The sequence below is a fragment of the Marmota marmota genome, unplaced genomic scaffold, assembly GCF_001458135.2.
Source record: "Marmota marmota marmota unplaced genomic scaffold, marMar, whole genome shotgun sequence".
Taxonomy (NCBI): Eukaryota; Metazoa; Chordata; class Mammalia; order Rodentia; family Sciuridae; genus Marmota; species Marmota marmota.
In genome coordinates this window covers 5,216,993-5,223,208 of record NW_026000076.1, presented here as the reverse complement: position 1 = coordinate 5,223,208, position 6,216 = coordinate 5,216,993, and positions in this window count along the sequence as shown.

Below are 6,216 nucleotides of genomic sequence, written 5' to 3'. Positions count from 1 at the left end.
GCTCTGCTCTGCCCCTACTCCAATTGGGGTGACGTGTGTACCACGCTGGCAGGCCACCAGGCCTGATCCACCGGTTGGTTGCAGGTCTGCCTACCTTGCAGGCGTGGGCGGCGGCTCTGCTCTGCCCCTACTCCAGGGGTGGCCCTTTTCTAACTTCAAAAGCACACTGGGGGGAAAGGTGCTGGGGTTGGACTGAGGGGAATTTGGATGTGTGAGTTGCAGCCGGAAGTGCCCCAGAACCTCCAAGGAAAGAGGAAGCAGCACTGGCAGGTCCACCAAGGGTCAGTGCTACAAATATCAAGTAACCACAACAAGTCCTACAGGCAGTGATTGGAGTTGTGGCCACAAACGGCACCATCACTAAGGGTTAGGAGCCTGATAAAACTGAGCCAAGCTGGGATTTGTGGCTCAGGCCTGTAATCCTAGCGGCTTGGGAGGCAGAGGTAGGAGGATAGCAAGTTCAAAGCTAGCCTCAGAAATTAAGTGAGGCACTGTCTCAAAATTAAAAATAAAAGGGGCTGGAGATGTGGCTCAGTGGTTAAGCACCCCTGGGTTCAACAACAGCAGCAACCCAACAAAAACCAAAACTTGGCTGAGAGTGGTGAAGAATTTGGAAAGGCAGGGCTGGCACTGCTCTCCAGGAGATCTTCAGCCAGCTTGGAAGTCCTTGTCTAGGACTGTCCACTAAAAGGTAGCTGTGACTGAGGGATCCATAGCAACATAAATATGGGAGTGTGGCTGTCTGGGCCTGGGGCCCAGGACCCCGTTGATAAAATTCTTACCAACCTCCTTTGTGACTGCGATTGACCAAGGCCTTCTGTGGTTTTAAAAAAGACTACCACCCCTCTTTCTACTCCTACCACCCAAAATGGCCCCTTCTTTAACTTTTGCTTTCTCAAAATGAAGTTAGAAGATGAAATGGTGGGCATGTGAGTTGGCGTGTTTGAAACTTTATCTAAAAGCTAGGAATCTTTTTCTGATGGAAGAACAGTGTCCCTAAATGCCCAACTCCTTTACTTTCACAGGCCTTTCAACCTTAACCAAACAAGAAGCCGGTGTCTGGCCTCCCTGTGTGAACTGAGGCTGCTCCCAGAGGTCCAGGGAGTATCAGCGCCAGAGGGTTTATTCCCATGCCTCAGGCCTCATGTTTCTTTAGGTTTCTAAAGTTCTTTGTTTTATTTTTCCAGCTTGGTTTCTATTCAGATTTAACTAGGTATCCTACATTCATCTGGTGAACCTCTAAGGAAGCTTTTGGGAATGAGGTGGGATTTTAAGAAGGTGATTTGGGGTGAAGAACCCCTTGGTCCATTCCCACATCCAAACTATTTTGGGGAAAGCCAGCCTCCTGCCTGCAGTGCAGTGATGGGATCAGAAAACCCCTTAGTGCAGGACACAGAGCCCCCAGTCCACAGTTGTGAATCTGTGATTCACAGCCTTCCTCAGCTCTGGGATCCAGAGCCTTTCTAAGATGATGTCAAGGGACAGTAGCACACAAAGTCATTAGCCGGGCACCTTCCAGCAGCCGGGACGGTGCAAGAACCCCTCCATGTAGTATCTCCTCTGTCAGAGCACACTTGAGTGCCACCTTGGGCCCAAGAAGGTGAGGGAAGGCCTGACACTTACAATGTCCCAGAGGAAGTTGGTCATCCAGTAGGTGATGGCACTCACTCCACTGACAAACTGGAGGTGCTTGGCTTTATTCATCCTTTCCTGAATCAAGTAGAGGACAAAGCTGGCTGGGACAAAGGACATGGCAAAAATCACACAGATGGCAACGACAGCATCCACTGATGTGGTCAGCCTGCAGCAGGACGAGAGATACAGGGAGAGAAAGGTGAAGAAACAGGAGCATAAACAGGAGAAGATGCACGGCAGGCACTGGCAGTCCTTACCCAAACCACATAATGGCCTCCAGACTCCCAGTCCCCAGCCTGAAGCTTGTCATTCCCCTGAATTGTCTTAATCCTCTGGGTCAAGGTTAAGGGGATATTTGTAGGCTGCCTTTCTGTTTCATGTGAGCATTTCTAGACAACCTTTCTTTTTATTATGTTTTAAAACTATTTGTTATGGCTATAGAAATTGAAATTTATGTTAATCTCATACTACAAAGCTCTTGGAAGCACAAATAATTTGTAGATTCTCTTGAGTTTTGTATAAAGACAGTCATATGTTCTTTTGACAAAAGAAAGAAATTATCATATTCAATTCCATTTCAGGGAAACGTTCATAATGTAAACAAGACAAAAGAGAGCAGGCCAGCTATACAGTAGTTGGGCTCTATTCACCCTTTCCTGGACCAAATAGAAGACATCTAGCTAAGGAGGTGAAACCCAGCCTGAACTTTATATACAAGCCACAGTCCCTGTGCAGAGCTGTGCCCACCTGCAGAGAGGAGCACCTGTACACAAAGGCATCATGTGCCAAAATCACCACCTGACTGATAATAGCCCCACACAGCATTCACATACCACACAGAACCATGACTGGATGGGAGCACAAAAATGTTTGCAGGCAATATCCTAAACTAGGTAGGGTTAAAGATGATAAGTTCTTAAAATTTTATTATCTAAATTTTATTTAATGAACATATACTGTTTTAGAATCACAGAAAACTAGGCTTTCACAATCTATATTTGAACAGCTTGACAGGAGGTATGGAAACTTGGGCTAAGTGAGAATTTAACATAGGACAGTTCAGAACTCAGAGTGTGTCCAGAGAAAGGCATCAAGGCCCAAGAATTAGCAGACACCCTGGGCATGTTCAGCAGTACTCAGGGTATACTGGGTAGTTAAATGAACTTCCCAGAAGAAGTGTGCACTAATAAAGACAGTCCCAGCAATTCCTCCTGCACATAGTTCTCAGAAAGAGCAAACAGGGCACAGGGCACAGTGCACAAGGTGGATGTTTTTACCAAATGAGGCTGTGCCTCAGAGCCTAAGCTTGAGTAAGACAGATCTGTCAACAGCTCCAAAGCATGACCACCTGAGGGAATTAGCAGAGTCTTGGATGATCATGCCTGGGAGAGGAGAGGTTCACTGAGCCTTCTCAGCCTCTGGCAATCATTTTGCATGCTGACAAGGAGTACATCTGGGTAGACGGCAGGAGCAACTTGTTTTTCAAAAGCCCAAAGGGAATGGAGTGAAATACAAGCTTACTTTCCAAATAAATATGGAGGAGAAAGCATGGCCAAGCAGTTTGGTCCATGAAGCATTTACATTGCCATCCAGCCCTGCCCTTCATGATTGTGAAAATCCAAAGAGTGGAGGAGGTGACCAAAAAGTTGTGAGGCTGGGGGCCATGGTGGCTTACACTGTGATCTCAGAGAGCTGCTCCTTTGTGAGGTTCAGTGGCTGGCTTATGACGGTGATTCCATGGTCCTCAGGATTCCTGTCCTTGTGCAGACTGGCCCGAAAGATGGCATTGTGGGCCACATTCAAAAAGCTGACCAGGGCGTGCCAGCCTTTGTTCTTAAACCACACCTAGAGGGCAGAGGTGGCCTTTGTTAGGCTGTGCCACAACCTGACACCCGAGACTAGCACTAACAAGGGCTGCTTAAAGAAAGACTTAGCAACAGGAAAAAGAAGGTGAGGATGAGGCAGGGTTTGGCAGCTGGGAGACATTCCACAAGATTTCAGCAAGAGGAAGGATGGAATTTAATTATGCTGGAAAAACAACAATAAAATAACAGATTCACATCACATGATTTTCTACCTCTATGGCATATTATGCAGGTCCAGTACCTTAATGTTGTCTTCAGTTTCAAGATATTTAAGGAAATCAGACATTTCTTTAGAGTCCTCTCTAGTGATAGGACCCTAGATAACCATAAAAAACAAGCAAGAGGGTTCTGTTTTATTTTGTTTGTCTGTGACACTCATGATAATTTCTATTTCAAATCTCCAATCTGTTTACATACCCCGCTCACGTTCATCATCTGGCCAAGTTCACTTAAAAAACCAACAAGATCTTCCCCAGTGATGAGGAGCACTGGGAGTTTTCCTCCAATGGAAATTCCTCCATATCTACAAGGCAACAAGGAATCCTCAGATCCTTGCAGGGAACCTCATACCTCCTTGTGACTCTCCCAGCTTCTGTAGGAAAATGCGTACTTCAGGGGGTATTCTCTGGACTAGCAAGCAACACTGCTTCCCTTTGCAAACTAATGTTTTTGTTTCTTTCTTTTTTTTTTTTTTTTTTTTTTTTGAGACAGGGTATCACTATGTTGTCGAGGCAGGCCTCTAACTCCCAGGCTCAAGACATCCTCCTGCCTCAGCATCCTGAATGCTCCACTGTGGGCATGTGTCATCACACCCAGTTATAAACCAACTGTTAGCTCTTCCCCATTGCTGCTCCAAGGTGAAGGCTGGATCTCACCCTTGATATAGGGCCCTTCTGAGGTTGGCTTCTGCTATTCTCCAACTTCAGCGCTCCTCAGAGCTTCCCTTGAGGGACATGTTCCAGCCATGCTGAATCTCTTCTAGAGCTCCAAAAGGTCTGGGTCTCCCTTGGGTCTCCCTGCCTTGCTTCCCAGGCTGTTTTCTTTTTCTGAGAATCTGGCCAGTTCCAACTTGCCTTTTAACACTCTCTCATCCCTCTTTGATGTCTTCCCTGACTCTCCTCCACCCCCACGTTTGTCCTTCATATACTTGTGGTTCCACTGCATGCACTTTATCTAAATGGGGCCAAGCACTGCTGTTCCTGTCTTAATGCCTGTTAGCCCGCCCCAGCTTCGGCAGCACCCACCAGCCTGCCTCTTGCTAACTTCTTAACTGGGATCCTGGTCTTTGGCTCCATCCTCCATACTGCTTTCTAGTCTTCAAGTAATCAATCTGAATGTGTCACTCTCTGGTTTAAAACTCTTCAATTCCGGATAAAAGTCAAATTTGACAGAACAAAATAAATTCCCTGGTAAAGCAAAGCAGAGGAGGAAATCCTTATTTCTCAGGATCTAAAATTGCCCCTTCACTCCCACTTTCTGCTTCAGTGGAGGTATTCCAGTTCCCTCTAGTGGCATTTCTAAAAGTTGAATTTCACTTTACAGTCTAGAAGCTACCCAGGAAAGGTAGTCAACATCACCCTTGCACCCATTACAGAGGCCTAGTCCCTGAGGGAATCTGAGTGACAGCTCATTCCTAAGTATTACTTGAAGATTCTCCAAGTCTCTGGAACCACTTGAGCCTCCAGGATAGTCCAGGAATGGGGTGAATTCTAGGGCTGGACTAGACCCTTTAAGACCTAAAATGGAGACCACCCCTACTGGAGGAGGAGCCCAGCCTCCCGCCTGCATGGTAGGCAGACCACGCGGCCTGGAGAGGGGGCACAGCTGCCCGCTCGCGCGGTAGACAGACCACCCCAACTGGAGGAGGGGCCCAGCCGCCCGCCCTTGCGGTCACCTGACCGAGCTCTGGACAAACATAAGGTTTCCCCAACACCCCCACCTCATCAAACACCTTATGAGAAAAACTGATGGAACTCATCTTGGAAAATCCCACCAACCCTTAAAACCCACCAACCGGTGGGCATGGCTACCAGCAGCTTGGTTCTGCAGCGGATCAGGCACCTGGTTTACATCTCAGAGAATAAGAGTAGAGAGGCCACAGGTGGAAGCTCATGCCCTCTCACACTGACTACCACCACCACCCTGAACCCAGAGACTCAAGCTAGGAATAGACAACACCACCTACTGGAAGAAAAGAAAACAGAGTTCTGAGAGACATTTTTTTTTTGTCTTCCTTTTTTCTCTTCTCTCTCTCTTTCATCCATTCATCCAGTCTCCTCTACCCTTCCCCCTCTGGTCCTCGCAACCTCAACATATGTGAAACCAAGAATTGTGCATGAAAAAGGTCTTTAACAACTGAATCACCAGAATAATATAATATAAAGGAATTGCGCCCTTCTTGGACTTTTCCCTGAAGACCTTAAAAGAGCGTACTACAGGGATACTGCTACATCGATGTTCATAGCAGCACAATTCACAATTGCTAGACTGTGGAACCAACCCAGATGCCCTTCAATAGATGAATGGATAAAAAAAATGTGGCATTTATACACCATGGAGTATTACGCAGCACTAAAAAATGACAAAATCATAGAATTTGCAGGGAAATGGATGGCACTAGAGCAGATTATGCTTAGTGAAGCTAGCCAATCCCTAAAAAACAAATACCAAATGTCTTCTTTGATATAATGAGAGCAACTAAGAACAGAGCAGGGAG